The sequence below is a fragment of the Aptenodytes forsteri genome, unplaced genomic scaffold (genome assembly GCF_000699145.1).
Source record: "Aptenodytes forsteri isolate BGI_AS27 unplaced genomic scaffold, ASM69914v1 Scaffold9, whole genome shotgun sequence".
Taxonomy (NCBI): Eukaryota; Metazoa; Chordata; class Aves; order Sphenisciformes; family Spheniscidae; genus Aptenodytes; species Aptenodytes forsteri.
In genome coordinates, this window is record NW_008796217.1 from 1,667,064 (window position 1) to 1,690,562 (window position 23,499).

At 35.3% G+C, this 23,499-nt stretch overlaps 1 protein-coding gene across 3 annotated transcripts in view; it reads right to left on the reverse strand.

The window, feature by feature from the left end:
• Positions 1–23,499, reverse strand: part of TBC1D5 (TBC1 domain family member 5) — a 310,363-nt gene that overhangs the window by 247,957 nt on the left and 38,907 nt on the right. For 2 of the 3 annotated variants that reach the window (XM_009288595.2, XM_009288593.2), the window contains exon 2: positions 18,448–18,602. The exons of the other annotated variant lie outside the window; for it this stretch is intronic. The gene's annotated coding sequence lies outside the window, so the exon portion shown is untranslated. The remainder of the gene's footprint in view (positions 1–18,447; positions 18,603–23,499) is intronic. 3 annotated transcript variants of the gene reach the window in all.

Consider the following 23,499-nt stretch of genomic DNA (forward strand, 5'->3'; position numbering starts at 1 on the left):
ACCACATTCTCATACATTTACTAGTATAATGCATCTGCTAGAATAGCAATTGCATACCCTGAACACTATTTTAAAAACTCTTCAATACTAACAATCTGCTAGAAATATTGTTATCCCTCTTCTTCCACAATTCATTGTCTGCTTCTTGCAGCCTTTTATCTTCCTACTGTATATGCTTGATTTTACAAAAATTAAAAAAAACCCCAACCCACAAAACAGAAACGTACAAGGTTTCAAAGAATATGAAAGCTGTCAAGCTAGAAAGGTAGAATGTTATACTGAAATAATTATCCGAAAATTTGCAGAAGGCTACAGGTCTTTATTTTTCAACATTTCCCCTTACTGCATGTTGTATTGCCTTCATTTTCTGAGAAGTTAACTTTTCAGTCTCTGGTGGTGATAATTAGAATATGAACTGCACATATGTCTGTTTTTTTTAACGTGGACAGAAATTATGTCATTATTCAAATTATATCAGAATTTATATTCAGAAAATTGGTTGTCAGTCAGAAATGTCTTCTTTATAAAATGACAAAACGACTGCACTTAGAGCAGATGAATTCTAGCATGAATACCCACTTACAAAATTCCCTCTTCAGTTAACACGTTCTCAACATTTTAGTTGTCTTTGCTGGACTACCTTCTACTAGCAAGACTTAGGAATTTTTTTTTCCACCGCAGAGGAGCTAAGAGAACTAAAAGAGACCACAGAATGGGTGGTCAGAGAATAAAGGACTTGACTGCAACTACATTTTAAAATTTCAGCTGCCAAGTACAATATCAATACACAGAAAAAATGTTTTCCATGTATTTAATGCCAGTTACATGAAATACCCTCTGTGAGTCTTAAGATTCAGCCTATTCTGTTGGCAGTGCCTTTTTCAGGAACTTTCTTTCAGGAGCTCAATGGATAGTATAACACAGGAAAGAAACACCCGCAAGTACAGGTGGAGTTCAGAGGGCCTACCTAAGCTAGAAGTTATTTTTCTAGTGCTATCCATGTAGGAGTTGCATAAATATTCCAAAATACAGAAACAGACATACACATACATATGCACGTATAAAAGTTATTGTCAGTGTATAAGTTACTACTATCCTGAGACTGAAATAATTTATGTAACATCTGTTTTCATATTTTTCTAATTTTTTCTAATTAACATGCATATTTAATGCATAAATGCTCAGACCACCTATTTTTCTGCTGATTTTGTCCCTTTCCTAAGTCACGTGTTCCTGTGGGGTGCTCAGCATAGATGAAGCATTAAATTTGGTTGGAGGAATAGTGGGTGAATAGTAAGCAAAATATTTCAGACTATCCAAAATAAGAAAGTATGCTAAGAAAAGAATCTAAAAAAAATCTGCTACAATGGGTTATAATATAAAAATAAAGGGACTTCCCAAAGAAATACAATCTTCTGTTCATGCATCAGAAGTGGAATGGGAGTGACCCCTCACCCCCGCTCAAGAGTTTAGCCTCTAAACTTTCAGCATCTCTACTTTCAGCTTGTACAGAAAAGCAGGGAGTAAAACTCTGGGCCTGTGCAAACCAAATTTTAGTGATGTAAGATGCCACAGTTGTGGTTTTTTCATTTCTCATTGCCAATGCTTAAAATATTCACTTGATGCTAGACGTTACAAAGCACTGAAAGTCAACTATATCAGAAACAGATCTAAAAACACAGTAAATGTTGCTATTACATTGTGTTCTTCACCAAATATCAAATTGTTAAAGTTAAGTTAAGAATCTAAAACATTGAGGAGAAAATAAAGTCATGGAAGTGGAAAGAATTTATCCCTTTACATTTACAGAACTAGGGGAAAAATAGCGTATGTTTATACAACTGAGTTCTTCCTTAGTAGGCCTTAGAACTGTGAATATGTTTTAGTCCATCTTTCTCCTACCATCTTGTTGCTACAAATCTAAAATGAAGAGCAATAAAAGCACATGCCATCCTTTTCTGCATATATTCTACATAAACACTGGGTTTGCTGTACATCATCTATGTTTGTGTGAATTTAAAATCCATAATGCAATTCAAAACAGAAGAAGAGGTGGGGAGGGAAGTGGGGGACTGTTATAGTTCTTGTACCTGTCAGATCTTTTCTGTTTTGCTATTCATGGCAGAAGTCTACTCATCCCCACAGATGGCATGGCCGCCCTGTCTAAGCCTAAACAGACCCATTTGTGTCCTCCCAGGTCTGAAAGTCTCTCATGCCTAAAGTTCGGATATTCCTGAGCCATTTTAGCCATTATGAAGAGAGGCGCATTCCTCATTTGCCAGCTCACCAGTAAGCAGAAGACACGATCAATGTCTATCACTGTTAGCTTTAACTATCTTCTCTCAGCACCTTCTCCCTACAGGTTTCAGGAGATGCAAAGTTAGAAAGGCACATTCCCCATACAGTCACAGTACACCACTGACTGGCAGGTGATCCAACAAGGAGCCCTGAAAGGTGGTGCATCTCCCACCTTTAAGCAACCTGTTCTTTAAGTGATATGAATGGCACGTCAGTTAAATGCACGAAGCATTTATCTTTCTTCCCTTTAGCCCCTTTGCAACCTCAGACACATACATATTTTAAAATAGTAACCTTCTCAACTGCTATGAAAGAGAACAATCTGTCTTTATGGTCCCCAGATCAGAAGTTGGACATGTTAAATTTCTTTTGAACACTCTTAAAAAATATTCAACCTTGAGTTGTAATAGGAATCCTCTCAGAGTATAATAAAAATCAGGAGTACGAACTCTTCATTCATACCTGAACAGCAATTTGCCACATTTTAATATCACAACTAAAAGAAAGTGTATCTGATGAATATATAAATACTGCAATCTCATGACTACAATTATTACAGTTGGGGAGGACTTCAATGAAACTGAAACCTGGGTCTTTGCCAGTATTTACATGGAAGAGCTTAGCATCATGCATTCTGTGAGCAAGGTGGACATTTAATACAGCCAGAACTTCTGAAATACTCATACTTCTTCAGCATTCTGTTGATATCCTCCAAACTGAAGCACTTCAAAGCTCTTTTAAGCTTTCTAAGCATCCTTCTTTACCTTCGCATGTTTTTAAAACAAAGAACGTTACCAGCTTGAATCCTTACAAATGTAGATTTGTTAGAAGTGTAAACTGGGATTTATTAATGCATCAAAACCAAACATTAATTCTCACAGTCTTGCCCCAGTTACAAAGCACACCCTTCTTGCAAACTCCTCTTTTAGCTGGCCAAATCGCTTCTTTAGTAACAACGCTAAAGGAGCCTGTATAGAATCATAGAATCATAGAATCATTGAGGTTGGAAAAGACCTCTAAGATCATCGAGTCCAACCGTCAACCCAACACCACCATGCCCACTAAACCATGTCCCTAAGTGCCTCATCTAGATAGCTTCTTCACAAATCCCAGAGGCCTGGGCCTCCCTTTCCAATCCTACCCCTCTCACTTTGGTGAAAGACTTGACCAGCAAGCTCCTACTCCTCATATGGAACAGACAGGATACCACCCCCTTTGCTTACCTGAATTGGACACAAGTTTGCAAGGTTTTATGAACTAGCACCTTGTAGCATCACTGCAAATTCCACTGGTCTGTATTTGAACTGCTAAGTATAGGAAAAGGTTTTCGGTAAAGATTTTCTCAGATGCCACACAAGTATCATTGTGTCACTGCAACTTTTTTTACATCCTAAGTCAACACTCTCACTATAAATTAAGGAGGCATCATTATGGTCACTACCAACAAACTATCAAGACAAAGTCTGAAGCACAGCAGTTTTTCCTCAGTTGCTAGAGAAGAGAGTTATGCAGAATTGCTTCCCCTTGAGGGTAATTTTTTCAGGGAAAAAAACAGGAGGGGAAGATGGCACTATATGACATGGCTTAACGTTGAGTTAGAGGAATTTCTAACAGCTTCCTTTTAAGCTATACTTGAGATTCTGTATTCAAAAAAAAGTATCTTTGGCATGCATACTTTACATTTTACCAATAAATTCTGAACTAAAACTTTGAAAAGATCTGAATTATTCTACTGTTATCATGAAAGCATCTTAACTCTTGCAGGTGAGCCAACACTCACATTCCTATTGTGCTTATCATTAATACTAATCTGCATATTAAATAAAAAGGTATACTGAAGACAGCTTCTTAAGAAGTTCACTGACTTTTCCCTTTGGCAATCCTAGCAGCCCAGAGACGCATTTCCATTTTTTGTGAGTGTGTAAGTGTTTCAAAATAATTTAGCATGTTGCTAATAAGAGAGGACGGGGTCAACATGAAGTCCTTAAATATGTGGCTGCAATATAACATCTCTTATACACAATTTTGTTTATAAGCACTTCTCACCTTTGTTGAGCTCTCTGCAGCACAGAACAGCAATCTGACTACTACGTCCCGTAGGTAAAAGCACTGTGATATCCCTTGCGTAAACTAATATAGATACATTTCAGAAACACAATTTTCATCGATAGGGAATCAAGTCCAAACTAACAATTTATATCTTATTAAGAAATTTCTGACTATGAATTTGACTCAATTTTATCTGTCAGTTACATTTATAACCCTCAGGTTAGAGATCTGAGGATAACTGCACATTAACAAAGGGCTAAAAAACCTTTGGTTTTGCTGGTGCTAGCATTGTCTGCAAGCTCAACAAACCACTGCATTCATTTACCTAGTAAAGAATGCCTTTGCAATCAACTGGAAAGGTGGTCAAAACTGTCATAGAAGTTTTTTCTATGGAAATAAGGTTACATGCTCACAAATTGTAGGACCAATCTACAAAATGTTTTGAGCATATGCACATACAAAATATTTTTAAAGTGAAATTAAGTTTCCAAAGCATATCAGTCGCATGAGTGCGTATCAAGATTCAAGAGTATCAGGTTAAAAGGCACCAAGCTACCTTGATTATATCCAGTATATTAACAAAGAACTATCATCCCATCTTTTTACTACCTCTTCATGCGAAGATTGAAACTGCGCACCACAGAGCACCAATTACAGAAACAAGTATCACATCTTTCAAACTATGTATTAAGCTTCATCAAGACTTGACTTTTGGTCACTGTGCAATTGGTGTACGTTAGGTTTGCAAATGGGTATGTGAAAGCCGTGCATTTAATAACGAATGCATGACTGGTTGGTCAGGGAACCAAAGAGATTCACCAATATAAAGATATGAGAACCTGCTCTGATAAACTTTGTATGCTTCCAGCTCTTAAAGTGTCTTTAGCATCTGTTTATCTTATCAGGTGTTTGAAGCAGTCTTAGATGTACAAATAAAAAGGAGCCCTGAACAAAATGTTTACCCTCCAGCTACAGACTTTTGAAACCTCTGACAACGGTACTAAGACTAGCAGAGGAAAATTCACTTCACTCTCTTTAAAGACTGTCTTCATTCCTTTCTGCCTCTCTCCATGTTCACCTAAATTTCTTATGGACTTGCAAGGAAAAGTGACAACACATTTGGCCTCCTGATTCTCAGGCACCTAAAGGACTGCTTATACAACCTCATACATCTTTCTTTCCTAGGAGTACCGCTCTTCCTGCTGTGGACAGTAAGCTTGCTATAAGCATCACAATCTTTCTGGTGACTCCAAATCTTTCGTCACAGCCTGGTCAGGCTGGAGGTTTTTCTGCCTTCCTCAGCAAACCAGAATCCCACTGGATATAAGACACATAAAATTGACCTTCTCAGGTAACCAGTGGATGAAAACGTACAATAAGAGACCTACTTCTTCAATAGTTCAGAACAGAAACAGATTATAAAAAGGCCATATCTGAGAAAGATGGGGAATAGGTCTGTAGCTTTGAATGTTCAGCCCTTTCAGTTGTGAGGGGCAGGAGAAGGATCATAGACTTGATGCTGGTAGCATTGCTGAGGAAAAGGAGAAAGTTATGCTGGCTCTGTGTGATGCCATATTCACACAGCAAGGATGACCCGCACTGAGCACACTACTGTCAGGTAGCTGATGGATTAACTACTTATTATTGTCAGAATTTTTTATTTTCCCAACTTCCACTTTTCAAAATTAATTAATTGAAAATAATTAATTAACGTTTCTGATATACTAAACATCTTCAACCTTAACTCACTTGACAGAAGTTTGTTTTCTACCCGCTGTATTTTCAAAGCGCATCAAGAAAGAAGTAATAAAACCTTTGAATGTACACGGGAATGATCTCTTTCAGTGCCAGATTTTAAGTAAAAATGGATGAATGTGGCCATCTTGATCATAAGGCCAAGTGAAAATGAATGAATGTGGCCATCTTGATCACAACGCCATGCAGAAGAATACCACTGTTTGTTCAAAAACTCTGAAGCATCTATCAAATTATGGTCACACTCTGCAAGAGAATACATGCATGCAAGTTACTGAAAAGCATGACGACACCAGCAGTTGGAAAGACAAACACAAACACGTTCTATCAAGTGGTGTGCATCATCATCTTTTTTAAGAGATACTGTCCAGATCTTTTTTTTACTATCATGCCTGCCTTTGACCTCCACAACACGACAGAATTACTTTTGCTCTTTTGCTTTCTCCACCGCTATCACAATATGAGACTATATTTCCTTTCTCACGTTCTGTCCTGTCCTGATAAATACTGTACACTGTAATGGGGTCACTAATTCAACCCACCCTCATGGTTAGCACGCTTAAGTATGTTTATATTGAGAGACTGCATTGGTAAGCTGCAGGTCCCCAAAAAGCACATACAAAGCTAGCATCTTTACAATGATTTACTGAAAACAGCAGCTCGTTTTAATAAAACCATCCCAAAACATAAAATTGATTGAACCAACTGCTGTGCAGGGCATACACAACAGCTGATCAAAATCATTCAAGATTTTTATTCCTATAGAATATCTCCAGAGCTTGTAGAGTTTTTACTACTTTATTACTTCAGTTCTGATACACAACTCACTTAGGCAAGCAGAAAAATTAAGTCTGACTGGTATTTGTTCTGATATTTTTAACCAGAAATTTAGATAAACTCAGAATAATCTCACACATGAAAAACCAAAATAAAGGCCAAATATACCTGAAAATTGCTAGCAGTTTTCATAACGTAAAGACTTTTATCTTCCCAATTATCACTCTTCAAATGATATAGCATGCCTTGACTAATTGTATCCCAGAGAAGCTCCAAAACACACCATACAGATTACTCTAAAGGGCACATTTCTTCCATTTCAAAGTTTTAATAGATAGATTCATAATAGCATTTTAATATAAAAAAAGACTATTGTGCTTTTAAAAGGCAGCAAAAGATGAAAACTTTTTCCAAACTGAAAAGATATCATTGCTAACTTTACCTTATACAAAATATCACCAATAAGAGTTTATCTATTTTGTTGAGCCTAACAAAAAGTTCACCTTTTCAGAGTGTGCTACACGAAGCTTTGCTTGCCTTTTATATAGTAAAGTAATTTTATGGTATTGTGTCACAATGAAGGACAAAGATAAGCCAACTGTTTAGATTCCTCTCCTTTATGTTGTGGCTTTGATCACTAACAATGCTGCGTGAACAGCCAACAGAAGGCTGACATTTCATAAAATATGCAGTGATAAAAACTAATACTGTAGCATCTGGGAGCGATATATAAAATGCAGAAATACACCTAATAACTGTGATCTTAAATTACAAGTTACTAAAAGCTAAATAAGCAGCATACCTAAAAGAAAGAGAAAGATTAAGACAGGATTTTTGTGCTTCTACTCCTAAAAACAAATTTAAAAAAATTAATCCAAGACATGCTATCTATTATTCTTAACAATTCCTCTGGTTCCCTTGGATCTTAAAAGCAGCCTTGTAGAAGAGTGCTTTTTTGCCATATCATTAGGTATCAGCAAAAGCTAAACACATTATAAGCCTTCTTTGTGCTGTATTAATGCTCTAATGCTTTGTGAAGTCCCCTTTATTGTCTCTTTTAAAACATCAATCACACAAAATACATATAAAACCTGGTGACTGACTCTTCACTGTTATGGGAAAAGCTGAAGCTCTATGACGACCAAAATAAGTAAAAACCCTTCCAATAAGCTGCATAAATTAAGTAAAACTCAGAGTAGAAATTACATTATTTTCATTTATTTACCTTAAGAACATTAAGAACATACAAGACAGGCCACATAAAATGGAGGATTACATCCTAGAAAGCAGTGAATCCCTAAAGAACTTACAAGTCATAGTAAATAACCAACTGCTTTTTTTGCTCTTACTATGTTGCTGTAGCTAAGAAGCTAAAAACAATCCCTGGGTGCATTACAGGGAAATATATGGTAGTACTAAGGACCTGAAATTATCTGCACATATGGCATCACTGCAATGCCATAACCAGGCCTAGTATCTTTAATTTAAAAGAAACTTGAAATTAGAGGGGCCCAAAAAGCAGTTACAAGGATTACAATCAGGAAAACCTTCTTGTTATTATGTGTGTGAGAGAGAGAGATAAGATCACTATATTTAGTTTATTTATTTTAAGATTAGAGGTGACGTGATTGAGGTCTACAACTTACTACATGTGGAAAAGATGTAATAGTCAATAACTCTCTAATCAAGCATAGAAAAGGATAGTAAGACACAATTATTGAAAAACAAAATCAGACAAATTCGGTCAAGAAATACATCATCTTAATTATTACATCAGGTTAGCTAGGGACATAATGCATCTCCTTTTGTATCTTAAATATCAAGCTAAAGGTGAAGTAATGATTTTAATTAAAAAAAAAAAAAGTATTAAATCTTTACCTTGTATTATGTCAAAGATGGAATGGCTAAATAATCAAAATGATCTCTCCTGCACTGAAAGCAGTTTAATATTAAAGAAACCACAATACACAATTAACTTTAAAAGACAGTTTTACAGACCAGCTCAGTTCTCATTTATGATTCCATGGGTCATACTTTTCTCCAATTACTCAATATGAAAAAATTACTTAATCTAATGTAACATAAAAATAATTTCAGGAAAGGGTGCAAGTATATTATCTATCTTTACAAGAATACATCATCGAGAAACAAAGAAAGTGACCTATGTGGTGCAATAGGTTAATCAACCACTGGTCATCCACAAGTCTACGTAACATTAATGTGAAGCTGAAACAATTAAACAAAAATCAAAGCTAAAGTAGTTGTCCCAAATAATCTGAATATAATGGTGCAACACCTGCTTATGGCGTCATAAAACGGGTAGGACTTCCTCAGCATAGTTATGAGATCTAGAAAAATGCCTAAAGACCTAATCTTACCAAGGAAAACATAACGAACTCAGCTTTTTAGTAACAGGCCCTCATTTAGTAGCAGGGGAGAGGAATCATGTATCAGATGAAAAGGAATGCAAAAGAAAATCCTGAAGAACCGTGAAGCGTATTTTCTGTCTGCAAAACCCATAACAGTTTAAGTACGTGGGAGGCAATTGTCCTCATGCTTATAATTAGAGTCCAAACTTAGGGATTTCACTGCTTAATGCACACCCACCCGCCTGTTACTCTTACCATGGTTTTTTATGTCACTTAATGGAGATGAATACGCTTTTCCCACCTTGTATTTACATCAAGGCTATTTAGTTTTTTTAGGCTGCTATAATAGGTTAAACAGCAGTCTCAACATCACTCTTCATCTCCCACTGGACAACGAATGGCATTCTAAGACTGAGAATAGATGAAGGCATATTTACATTCATAATGTTCTTGACTATAACATTTATGTAAATTATGATTTTACATTTGCAAATACTATAATTCTCCGTTTCAATGAATACTTTACTACTCTTTCATCATTAACTTCCTATGTACATTACATGGAGAGAAAACACCAATGAAAAATAAAGAAACTAAGTGCTGTGATCAGAGAGGTACAGATCTTCTGTGAAAGGAAAAAATGCTGTTTCTAAATCCATCTTACCCCTGTAACCCTGGACAGGGTGCTGGACTACACCTCACTGCTCGTTCGGAGTGCATAAAACCTACAGAGGTTTGTAAGAAGGTAATGAAAACCATATTTCACATTGATGGCTTATATTTTAACCCCACCAAAATAAAACAACTGTATTGCTGATGAAAATGAAATTTTTTCCCCATCTGTATAAATAATATTTTTTCTATTCATTGACAAAACGCCATGGAAACACTATGTTAATTACAGAACTGCATGTAGAGTTTGGGAACGTGTTTACAGATGTTACACAAGAATGAAAAACTCCAAAATACCAATTTTCATTAACTAAGCTATTGCTCCAAATGGATAGAATGATTTTTAAAGATTCTCAGAGTGGAAAATGAACTTTTCAGTTAAGAAGAATATTCACCTCTCATACCCATCTTAACACATATACACTTACACACAAAAACTGTGTATTTCTATGTACACTTTGTTGGGATTTTTCTGTGATGGTCAGCTAAGTATTTCCTTCAATCTTTTAACATGTAAATCTAACTCAAAAAATCTACACTTCCAGAATGAAAAACTGTCAAATCAAATTGGACCAAATATTCTGAATTATTTTGAAGTGAGGAACTTTTTTTTGTGTTTTGGTAAGAGCTTAGTATGACATTTTCAGAGTTTAAATGCATATATATATATATGCATATATATATATATAAAATGAAAAAGCTCTCAAATTACCAGTCTCAGATACATACGTTATTTTTAAAGAGGTGATTCCCTGACACCTGAGAACCAGTATGTGAATGAAGAAATGTTACTCATCTTAAGGAAGCAAAATTGGGCATGTAAGATGAGTCAGGTCAGCCCCGCATATAATGAAATTGCTGCTTATGTATGTTGCTTTTCAAGTTATTCAACATGTAATCATTAGGAGACTCAACTTGAAATGCAAGGACTGTGAATACATTCAAAGAGAAACTCTTTAAAAGAACAATGACTTTTCTGGTCACTCTTACCTTTTCACCATGTAATAAAAATGAATCTAAAAGGACTTCAAGTTTATGTTCCAGTGTGGCAAGTGGAGAATGTATGGACTCGGACGATGACCCAAACCATCAAACTGTGTCTTCCATTAAGTATCACTTCCCTTTCCACAATTACTTGAACCAATTTATTTTCTGTGTAAAGTACTAAATTTCCTAAGTTTCTGCTGAATGCCTAGCAAAAGGGAAGTCAGTAGGGGTATCACTGCTGCACCAGTGCGAATTATGGCTACCAAACAGGAATTCCTTCCTCTCAGCACTCTACAAATACTGTGAAAAGGGACAGTTATTTTGTGGGTCTTTTAATAGCAAAACTGTCAGGGAAGTTGAGAATACCTTCCCAAACTGACAGAGTTTGTTTGCACAGGAAACAGTGAAGTCAATCTAATACCAATCCCTAATATTTGCTGCAGGGAAAATACTGAAACCTTAAACTAACCTCAATGTTAATTAAAAAACAAGATGCTGAAAACTATTTGAATACTGCCAAAGTCTTGTATACAGCTTTTACCACAATTCTTCAACGAAGTCTGCACATGAATTCTTCTGTGTTTCAGGTTCTTGCATTTTAAGTTTGCCCATTAATGATATATTCAAGAAAGCATTACATCAGAAGAGTAGTATCAGGTAAGTTACAAAAACTACATTGGTGAAATTTTCTTTTCAAAGAATATGGGAGCATAAGGCAGATCCTTATGTAGAGTAATAATAAACTCATGTCATCAATGAAGAAACTTGCTGAATATTAGAACTTTCTTTTTGATATGAAATAGTTCATCCTTTTAATGATGTATTATAATAGATTATCTTTTGGAATGAGAAAGAGATTTTGTATGATAATGTTTTTATATTTATGCTAGTCTATTACATTTCTTTGCTAAAAACTAAACATTGAAGTAAAATGAAAACATGATTGTTTCGCCCCAAAACACTACAAATCCAAACAACTTCCATATCTATAGTTTTCATGCACAAAAATAACCACAAATTCATTCAACATTTACACTTCATTCACCAAAATGCATTTAATCTATGAAATGAATATAGATACATAATTAGTTGGTCACTATTCATCTAGTTGGTCACCATTCATCTGGAGCAAAGTTTCACACTATAAAATATCCTCAACTGGAGCACTAAATCCTGATTAGCAATAACTAGATGCTGATTCACAACTTAAACATTTTATTCATTTCCCTTGCTTTTGTCAAAACTTACATTCACAAAGTAAATGCCCTTTTAAAAGTTTTAAAGCCAAAATCCAATAGAACATACTGTATGACTTTTCTGCTTGTTAAAAAAAAACAAAAAGAAAACCAAACCTCCACTAAATTCCTGTTTATTTCAAGTATTAGTATCCATACTGAGAAAACTCAGTAATAGTTTAAAAGTTCAGAAAAGTACTCTTGTATTTGCTTTAAGTTAAATACCTTCCAAGTCTGAGTCTAAATGACCAAAAAAGAAACTACAATCTGTGCTTTCAAGAGCAATGTGTAATTAAGGTCTCCCTACCATTTACTCAGGGAAGAAATACTGTTGCTTCTGGATTTTAAATTCATTAAAATCACTTCCCTGTCAGATGGTATGAGTGTCTGCAAGCAAGAGTGTCTTGATCTACTTTCTGTTGTTACATTTTATGGAAAGAATACATTCACCTAAAGAGATGAGCATTTTCTTCCTTTTGTCCCCTCTACTCCCCTCTTCCTTCCGCCAAATGCAGTTATGTGAAAATGACAACTTTTTCTTGGCTCCAGCTTGGATCCCACTATAGAGTGTATTTCTGGGATTTTAAAATAATCTAGATTAATGTCCCAAGACAAAGTTTGAACAACATTTATAATACAGAGAAATTCTTGCAACTGATCTACAACTCCCTTGCAAAAGAAGAGAAATAAGGCAAGTTTCAAGAAACAAGCAACCTTCTGATTGTGCTTTTATATGACCTCAATATTGCAAGGCATGCATGCTTCTGAACAGTAATAAAACAACATTCATCCATTTCTCCCAAATCTAATTCAACCATTTGTACCAGAATCAATGCTTATTAAATTAATGCTTATTAGAAAAGATCTTACAGGATCAGACACATAACATTGAGAAAAATACTGCAGAAGTGGATGGCAAAATTTTAATCCTCCTTTAAAAACTGTAAATCTCTAGAAACATTATATTCTCAAAGAAAGTCTTTAATATGAAGTCATGTACTGTACACTCAGTGCAACCTTTAATAAAACCACATGAAGTTGCTCAGAAGGTTCTGAGTTCTATAAAGTTCCACATTATTTAAATACGATAGAACACTGATAATAAATAATAACTTATGACCATCGTGGCTCCTATTATCTTAAAGAAATGTTTGAAGTTATATATTTAATATATGAGTTCATTGAATAAATAGCACTCAGCAATGTGCAGAAGGTCTTAAATTAGTAGGCAGTTGGTCATCACTGTCATTTTAATTCGGCTTTATTCACCTGTTTTCCATCTAATTACAAATGCTGGTCAGTCACATCAACAATAAGCAATGCCGCTACTTGCACTGGAGATGCAGTCCCTAATACTGGACTCCAACTGCACACTGGTACTTGTCAGTATCATTCACAACATGTTCAGTCATTCAAATCAGTATAACTTAAGAGTAAAAAGTACGAAAATCCTGTGAACTTCCTTGAGAATTTGTCCTAGAAGCAAAGCATTCTGTAAGTCCCACAGTATTTCTTGGGGAGGAGGAGAAGGAAAAGAAAGAGAGTCAAGGATAGCCATGAAATAGCGTCCCTTCCCCTCCAAGGGAAGTTGCAGCCAGTTTTTTAGAAATGTTTTTTCCTTAAAACTTTACTGCAACATTATCAGTTTTGAACACATGAGAGACAACTGCCTGTGATGGTCACATCTCTAGTAAGAGGGTCACTTCAAATGCTCCAAAATATCATTACAATCTTGTGTTTAAATACACACCACTGGTAACCCAACATTTTTTCCCCCCATGGTTTTCTTGACACAGAAACACTTAAGGCTGCCACTTTTAATCCTTTAAGAACAGCTTTAACAAATTCTTGCTTAACAAATTCTGATCAACATTTATGATCACCTAAATTAGCAGTCATCTCTTACTAAAAAAAACCACAAGTAACAGTCATCTGACTGGGTTCAAGCAATACCACTTGTTACCAGTGCGATGCTTCTGAAAATGTTTGAAAGTCATCAAAATGCAGAAAAGAAGACATAAAATGAAACTATGTAAGAGACATATAGCAAGCAGGTAACAACAAAGGCAAGATGTTGCTGTCCTCAAGTAGAACCATAGACTGCTTTGGGTTGGAAAGGACGTCTAAAGATCACCTAGTCCAACTCCCCTGCTATGGGCAGAGACATCTTCCATTAGATCAGGTTGCTCAAAGCCCCGTCCTAGCCTTGAACACTTCCAGGGATGGGGCATCCACAACTTCTCTGGGCAACCTGTTCCAGTGTCTCACCACCCTTATCGTAAAGAATGTCTTCCTTATATCTCACCTAAACATACCCTCTCTTAGTTTAAAACCGTTACCCCTTGTCCTATCCCTACAGGCCCTGGCAAAAAGTCTCTCTCCATCTTTCTTCTATGCCTCCTTTATGTATTGAAAGGCGGCAGTAAGGTCTTCCTTAGTACTGGGATTTCCAACTAGTGAGGCTGGTTTCCTGGTTAAAATGGAAACGAACTATAAAGCAGGCACCAAGTACAATGTAAAAAGCTCTGCCAGACCTGGCTGGATTCTGTCCAAGGCCAGCTCAAGCTTCAGAGCCACACTGCCCAAAAGGAAGCTCAGGAGGCAAGTGGGGCAGCCTGCCAGGGGGCAGGGACAAGGGAGATGCGGTGGACAAAGATCACTGCCAGAAGCGACTTGAACTAAGAAGGATGTGAAGCAGTACCAATTTTGTCCAGCGAGGACCAGCTACAGAAAGTGGATAAATCCTGACATGGTACCAAGAGAGAAGAAAGGATGTCTAAAGAGAATGGGCTAATAACACACAGTAGTGCTACCCTTCACCAGGACAATCTAACAGCTACTGAAAATAAAGCTACGGGAATTACTAGTCCTGAGGTGATATTATGTACCCTTGTGGGGAATTGATGTAACTTGATTTTAGTGCTTTGCAAAATAACTCTCGATCCTGGACCTGTTCTTCCATCCTTTGAAGCTGCATGTCCTGCAAGTTTTGCTACAACTGAGAAGAAAGTCCTTAGCTTATGGATCTATCTCTCTATAGCCAACCTCTGCATTACGGCCATAAATTAAATATAGGCGCATGGACCACCTACACTGTAGGATCAGCAACAACAGAAACGTTGCAATGAATGTGTGGGTTGGTTTTTTTTTTAAAGACTTAAAATGTCCTGCTCATACAGCTGTGTGATGACCTCTATGAGCTGCGTAACAGTGTAACAAATGGGCAATTTAGTTGCTCCACAAACCACAGATTATTGTAGTGTTTAAGAAAAGATGCCATCTGTAACATGATTGCAAGTCACCAGATAGCGCTTTTTAGACTGCTAGAGAAGTTTATTTGAACTTAAAGGAAGTAACTGACAAATTATAAAATGCCACCTATTCTAGAGCCTGTAAGAAAATACATAAAATCACTTAAAGATCTCTTTTTAGAAAGTACTGCATTTCAAATTATAACCACTTTCTGCAGTATTTAATTATCTATTTCCTCTGAAAAATACGGTTCATGTATCCTGATGTTTCATAACCCAATTTATAAAATGAAGACTTTAGAGCCAGGCTATAAGCCAACAATTATCAACTATTATATGGGATTTAATTACTCCTTAAGTCAAAGGAACTATGTTTAAATCTATATAGTACTTTGGTTTCCTTCTAAGTTATTTCAGTAGTGAAACTTGTTTGACCAGTTTCATTATTATGTCAACATAAAGAAATCTGAAACGCAAGAAACTGGGAAACATTAAGTGAAACTCCAGCCTTGGAGAAGACTGGAATAATTTCAAGCAGAGGGAAATACAGGAAAACAAATAACTGGAATTTAAAAATATTTTGTCTTCAGAGAAATTATTGGTCTTAAATATAGGTTTAACAAATTAGGAATAATAAGTGAAATACATGAAATGTACATCAGTACTTTCCAGCCAAAGAATTCTTAACATAATTTAACATAAATTCTGAAAAATCTACAGCATACCAGTTCTGAAACAACTGCGTCAAGCTTACTATGAAGCAAGAGCATGGATATATAATTTTAAAACAATTACACACGTCTGAAATACTAGGGTTCCTAAAAAATGTCAATTGCAATGTTCTTTTCTAAAGCAATATTCATTGCTTTCCTTCATGAAATTTCTATTTTCTTGTTTTCCTAAGAAGAGCTGTAAGAGAGGCAAAAAGGCCAAGGACAGAAGAGATTCACCATTCAGCAAATGGGGGATGGGGAAAGAAAACAGGTGCATTTTGGCAGTCTATTTTAATCATGAAGACAGAGCAGGCAACTTCATTTTTCTTTCTTCCCTTCTCATTTTCACTCAGCAGCCAACGAGAAGCAGCAGATCTATCGATTATATGCATACTACGTTATTGCATGGGTAAGTAAAATCAAGACATGAAATGGAAGGTAAGAGCAGCAGCCACAGCTTTGAGTTTGCATCTCAAGTATCAGACTTGCCCATAGCCTGGTCTACCACTGAACAAGCATAATACCCACTTTGCAAATGAAAGATATCTGGCAGGTTACATGGAAACCCCTGCTGCCTGAAGCTAGTCTTCTTCACTGGTCTGAATGCTGCCTCCAACACTTGGAGCGAGAGAGGAGGGAAGCATTACGCTACCGAATTTGGCTCACTCTGAACTCACCGTGGGGTAGAAGCCAACTTTGTCAAAAGCCATAATACTTAAAGAAAGATCTCCCAGGCTTGTTCATGAGTATATAAATCTTGTCTTATATTAAATGTACGTTGAGCTAACCAGAATATTCAAAAGCTGCTATAGCAATTTTCAACAACAATTGTAACTATTTTTGAAAGACACATATTGTCTAGTAATACAAAAAAAGCTATTTTTATTAGTTTTTCTAAGTAACAAAATAAAAAGACATTCCCAAAATTATGTAGATCAGTACAGTGAGTTCACTATAATGATTTACTATAGCATTATTATGTCTTTTTTTAATTTCACAAAGTTGGATGCAATGAAAAATGATCTTGATATAATATATAATAAGCAATCTAAACACTTGAAAATGTTGAAATCATATAACCGCACATGCACACACAAAAAGAGTAAGTCACCAAAAGCACAAGTCTTTACTTTTGAACTCTTTTTGACAGTTCCCAAATTCAGGCACACATCCAGAAGAACTTTCTGCCCCACGTCTGGTCAGTGAAGAAATTGAGGTTAACCTTTAATTTTTAATGTCACCTGCAGCCAGTGACTGCTTTTTCTAATGCAAGTGACAGATAAACAGCAAAACACTCCCAAGATGATACACAAAGCACCACACACCATAAGTGCATTTTTATTTTTATACCAACTCAATTTCTCAAATGGATAACCAATGTTCCTACTAATTTACATTAAGAATTGAGTGAGGCATGAAAATTGTTCTGATGCATAGGCTCTATTCCTTTAATGTACTGCATAGCGTTCTGTACTTTATTGCAACACTGGAAAAAACTAACTACACTTAAAACATACAGAAACTATACATAAAAAAACTCAAGTACACATATGTCTTAAAAAAATCACTGCAGAAAGGGTTTTAAATTATCCAGAGCAGTATGAAGGAAAGATAACTAATTAAAGTCACTGATGGAAGTCAGTAAAAGCAAAAAACTGTTCCTGTTAAAATGAGTTTCCTGACCTCTAATCTCTTGAACTGGTGTTTTCCTGTAGACCAATACTAGAACTCTGTATCTACACTGCCAGCATTTCAACTTCCTAACTCCTTTACAGTATTAAATAGTATCACCTTAACATTTGCAAGGTAATTCCAAACTAAACAGAGGGAATATAGCAAATTGAGGTAATATAATCTAGCTATTTAAGGCAAAATTGGCAAGTCTTTAACAGCAAACACTGTATCATTACTAAACACTGCCATGTTGTTAATGTAAGGAGAGGTTTGAATTAGACAGTGAATTGCCCCTCCAGGTCGGGACTTAGGGCATATTATGGGAGAAAGCAAAGAAAAGCTCCCACTGACACGGTCTATGTTTCACCAGTTCTGGGGAAAGCAGACTTCAATACAGTTATTTCTCACTTTTAAAACCAAATACTACACTCAATATTTTCACTTGTCTTTTAAAATTTAACGTAGTGAAGTGGGGAGAAAAGCACCTATGTTTGTAAAATAAGACAGTTTTTTTACAGAAAGGGTATTTAAAATAATTTTTGGACAACTACAGGAAAGACATCACAAACGTCATTTTTATAAATGCTAAATGTGTAACTACGACATTAATGAAAATGAGCCAAACTCAGTTTGTTTTTTTTAAAAAAACATAGAAAAATTAACTCACATAGCAGCAGGCGCTCAAACACAGAGGAGACTGCTGTCCTTAGAATAATATTCTCCGCACATTCAACAGTCAAGTAGCGTTGCGATAAGGACCAGCCACCAGCAGCAATGAGAAAGCTGGAGTAGCAGTCCCGGTACCAGACTTCTGGAATTGACCTTTGGATGGAGAATAAAGATGCTTGATGAAAAAAAGCTAAAAACATTTTTAATTTTTAGTTTGACCTAAAGGGATTCAAGTGACCAATGGCACCGGATTTCTTCTGGAAATTTCCGTAGAACAAAAAGTCAAGTGACCGAAACCAGTATTTTTTTTCAAGTCAAATAAGTATTTCACATAATCATCTAACAGGAGAGATGGAAACAACATTTAAGATAAGTCCACGTGGTTCAATTTATTTATTTTTAAGATGACAATAATGGTAGAGAGACAACTCTAACAACTTGAGCATTATTCAACCTGAAATTTGTATCAACATGCAATTCCTGGCTATTTCTCAGCATTATTTTCAATTCTTCCTCCTGTAACTGAACTTCTTAAAAATGTGTATTTTACAAATTTCAGTAACTTGATATTGTTAGATGCATTTTCTAGAAAAATTAGTCTTCATTATTAATAAGACCAAAAAAATTGTACAGGGTTCAATAGCACACTACAGCTGGTTATAAACAGACTAAAAATGTTCAAGGCTATGGTTCTAAGAAAAATTTAACAAATCGAATTCCAGCAACTGATCAGCCATCTATATTTTATTAACTCTCTTTTAACTGTTCAAAAATGCACTCGTAAATCAAGAAAAAAATCTTTCTAAAAAAATCTCTCTTCAAAACAGGTTTATGCAGAGCTTTTCAACTACTGTGAGATAATTAAACTCTATTCACATAACGATGGGATACACTGCTATTTTAAAATAATTTTTCCTATTAAAAATATACAAAGCTGATAGTGTTGAATTGGAAACAGCATCTTCCCTTTTTGAAAATTTGGTACTTTACTCTGTTTCTACAGTGTTTCCATCACAAAACCTAAGAACACAGCCATCTAGACACATTTTCAAAAAAAAAAAATCCTAGAAGACACTGATTTTGCAGGTAAGTACCCAAATAGCTCCTGTAATCCGACCACTGTTGTCAAAACAAATTAAATTGCACTTAGAAATAAACAATGAGAAACATACTCACTTTGAAGGAATAAATTTTGGGATTTCTTTTTAAGAAATTAAATTAAATACAATTGTCTACACATGAGTGTATTAAACAGTTCCAACTAAATAGTGGTTTTGTTTTTTTTTTAATTTGGATTAGCATCCTAGTTGCAATAAACTAGCATATAAATGTATTTTTATTCTAGAGCATACTTTGAGTTATTAAGCCTGGCATTAAATTTTGTAAGAAGATGTAATATTTCTAATTCAAGACGACTTGGAGTATTCCTGTATTACTTATTAATATGTTAAGTGAATGTTTGGACAATTGATTTCAACTAGGTTTTGTGACTAAAACATGTGACAAAATACAATTTTCAAATTACATAGTCCATTTGTCATAACTACTGCTCTTTCTAATTTCTATAGGTGTTAACAAATTAAGTAAAAAAAGCCGCACTGACTAAATAAAGAACAGTAGCCAATTCAGAATTTAAAAGCAACCATCAGCATCATTTACATACAGCCATTAGCAAAGTATCTTTACTGATTTTCCTTGCTGTTCTGCTTCCCTATTTCCTTCTTTTGCTTTTTATACCCTCCTTCCTGCATTTTCCCCTTAAACAAACCAAAGCCTGCAAATAAAGAACAGTGACTATGTATATTTGCAGAGGACTTACTACAGTGAGACCACAGTCTTGTACTGACGTAATAATGAATAGTAACAAATTTATTGCTCAAGTACCACAACAAGCCAATTCAGTCACAGCTGGATCCAATCAGTGACTGGTTTGCTTAGAAAGATCAATATATTTAACATACTAATCCTGTAAATTCTTACTGAAACAACAGAAACATCCCCAGCTAATGGCTTAAATAATGTTTATGTAGCAAAAGAAATAGAAAATATTACTCCATATAAATTTTGAAAACAGACATGATAATGTATTTCATACCAGTGCAGCACAATGATTTTCACATTATTCATGCAGTTGTGATAGTAGTTTGCAACAAGTTACACTGTAGAACGGTCTCTATCCCTGCATTGATGCTGAGTTATAAATGAGTCGAATAGAGTATGGAGAATGGGAAAAGCATGTCTCCCCATTTAAGCATTTGGACTAGCTGAAATCAAAAGACAGACTTACTGTGAGTATGAAGAAAATTTTATCAGTGGAAATGAAAAAAATGAAGACATAAATTACTGAAATAATTTACAAAACAGAATATAGGATTATGTTAAGATTTGTGTAATACGACACAAGATATAAAGATTATTTTTCTTGAAAATTAAGAGAGAAAGTAACTTGATTACATGAATTAGAGAGTATCAGCAAACAGAAACAGGAAAGAAACTGCCTGTATTTTAGCAAAGGTGATGACATCCTCATGTAGACTGCTCGTTTTGTCTGAAGGATCCACACTAGACGTTTCTGGAACCTATATGGGGACTACATAAATCAATACCATGGCAAAGGCAGACCATCTGCCAGACTTCTCGAACATTATTTACAGAAAACAGTCTTCAAAATACGAATAAAAAGCTTTCCTTACTTGTGCAGATGCCTGCATACCCACATAGGTTGGAGGAAAGCAAGAGTTCGGTATCATATCATATGCTAGCAGAAGGTTCCTAACAACTAGAGTTACTCCAATGTTGAAAGAAGTAGTTATTGGGAAGAAAATGCAGATAATTTAACTTCAACTTCTAGTTGCAATAGTTTAGGAAAGCTACATTTTGCAGCTAACAAAATAGGCACACTAATACATACTTTCCAACGGAGTCTTTATGTTTCCCATGGTCCACTAGTCCTAAAACTATGCTCCTACTTGGAAGACTGAGAACATGAAAACATTCCAATGCTTTGCCACTTGTTCTCAGTATGTCTTACTTCACTATCTTTTCAACATACATTAAACTGATGCCACTTAACGGGGCAGGGGGAGTGGAAGGGAGTGGAAACAAAGAAAAGAAACTAGCTTAATTTTGCTATTCTCTGTTCTTCTTCCCCCAATCCTGTTTCCCTCAAAAAGAAATTACATAACTAAAAATTAATGTAGCAAATCATATAAATTACCTTGATATTTCACTATTTTACTAAATACATTTGATTCTCTTCTCATCAAGATTCAATGGTGTTTCAAAGATCTATGCTGGATCTAAACCTGAACGCTTTTCACATAGGCTTTCCATTTAAGTAAGTAAACTTTAGATTACACTTTAATTTTGAATAGCCACGTATTACTTTTTTGACATCTGTCCATCGTAAAACTGTACCAGAATTAAAAACTAAAAATACTAAAACTGACATCAAGCTATACTGTAAGTATTTTAAGAAGAACAATTTGTTTAAAAACAGAATATGTGGCATGCTTAAAGTATGGAATTTGGTTACTGAAGAGAGTCTAGGAATGCCCCACTTCTGCATTGCTTCTCAGGTATACATATGCACAAAAGAGCATTTTAAGATGCCAGAAGCTGAGTAAGATACATACTTGTATAGGTCTATTAAATCTGTGAATGCAGGAGCTGCTGCATTTCACAGTCTATTATTTATATGACAGAATGAAGATCTGAAAACATGAAATATAGCCTTAAATTATTCACTTATTCTTTTCACAAAAGGAGAAACCGTCAATCTAACACTAAAAGACTTCAAGCATATTTCTAAAGGTTTCATGAAAATTGCCTTATTTATCAAAACTTTATTCCCTCTGTTTGTTCATTAAATACTGTAGCTTTGCATTAAGGTCAAGCAGTGTCAACCAATTACTACTGTTGGAAAAGTCCTACTTCCTTAATACTCAAAGAAACCACGGTATATAGTGAATTATTTTAATAGGCAAACTGAACACTGTTTACCTAAAGTACATTTCAACCATAAAAATGAATTTTAAGGGTTTCTATATCAACAATCAATTATAGTACTATTTATTATCACAGCAGCATTAAGCATGATTCTTTGTCTGCTTAAATGCCAGCCTTAAAAAAATACACATCTATTTTAGCATATTCAGCAATATTCAGCAATTGGTATAAACATTCTGGCTTATGTCCTCATTCTCTATTGGTGGGCAAGAGAGCTCGGCTCATATGACAGACCTGAAAAAAAATCCACCCTGATTTCACTGCTCCTAATTTTACAGTTTTATTTTACGGTAAAATTCTCTGTCTTGCAATATACAAGAACAGGTGAACAACAGATGAATGATGGATTTTAAGTGGTTACACACAAATTTATTGAACACCAAGAAAAGGCCACTCATGGGCCATCACACCAAATACCAAAATCACAGTCCTTCAGGATAAAAGGATTTCCATAAGATATTTTGATGTAACAATTTGGGATAGAGTCCCCGTTGTCCTAATTCAATCTTTTCCCCAACCCATTTTAATGGCCTGCGGTTCAAAAGGCTAGAATGATGATTTTAGTAAGTAATCACCTCTATCTTTACACTTCACATAAGCAAAATTTTGGACCTCATTTCCCTTTGGAACTGACCTGTTTACTCCCATTCCACCTAATACATAAGATGTGATGAAAGAACACTTAATTTTCTGATTGTAACCTTTGAAATCTTACTGCTATGAGCCCAACTGTGCCTTTCTGAAGTTACAAAACAAGCAAAACCAAAGAAAATTTCTTCTACACATCCTGTCAGCTTGTCTCACTAGAAAAAAGGTTTCATTCGTGTCCTGTATCAGTGATCAGAGACCTACAATGATACAAGACACACATACCATTGCTAAAAACAAGGAGAGGAAATAACGTAACAAAAGGAATGAAAAAAAAAACCCTGAAAAGAGTCATGCTGAAACTTACAGAGGAAGAGAGATGTAACAGAGTAGGATCTGTTGTCTCATTATTTCTAGATCAGAATAAAGAAAATCAAAAGAAGTAGAAAAGAAA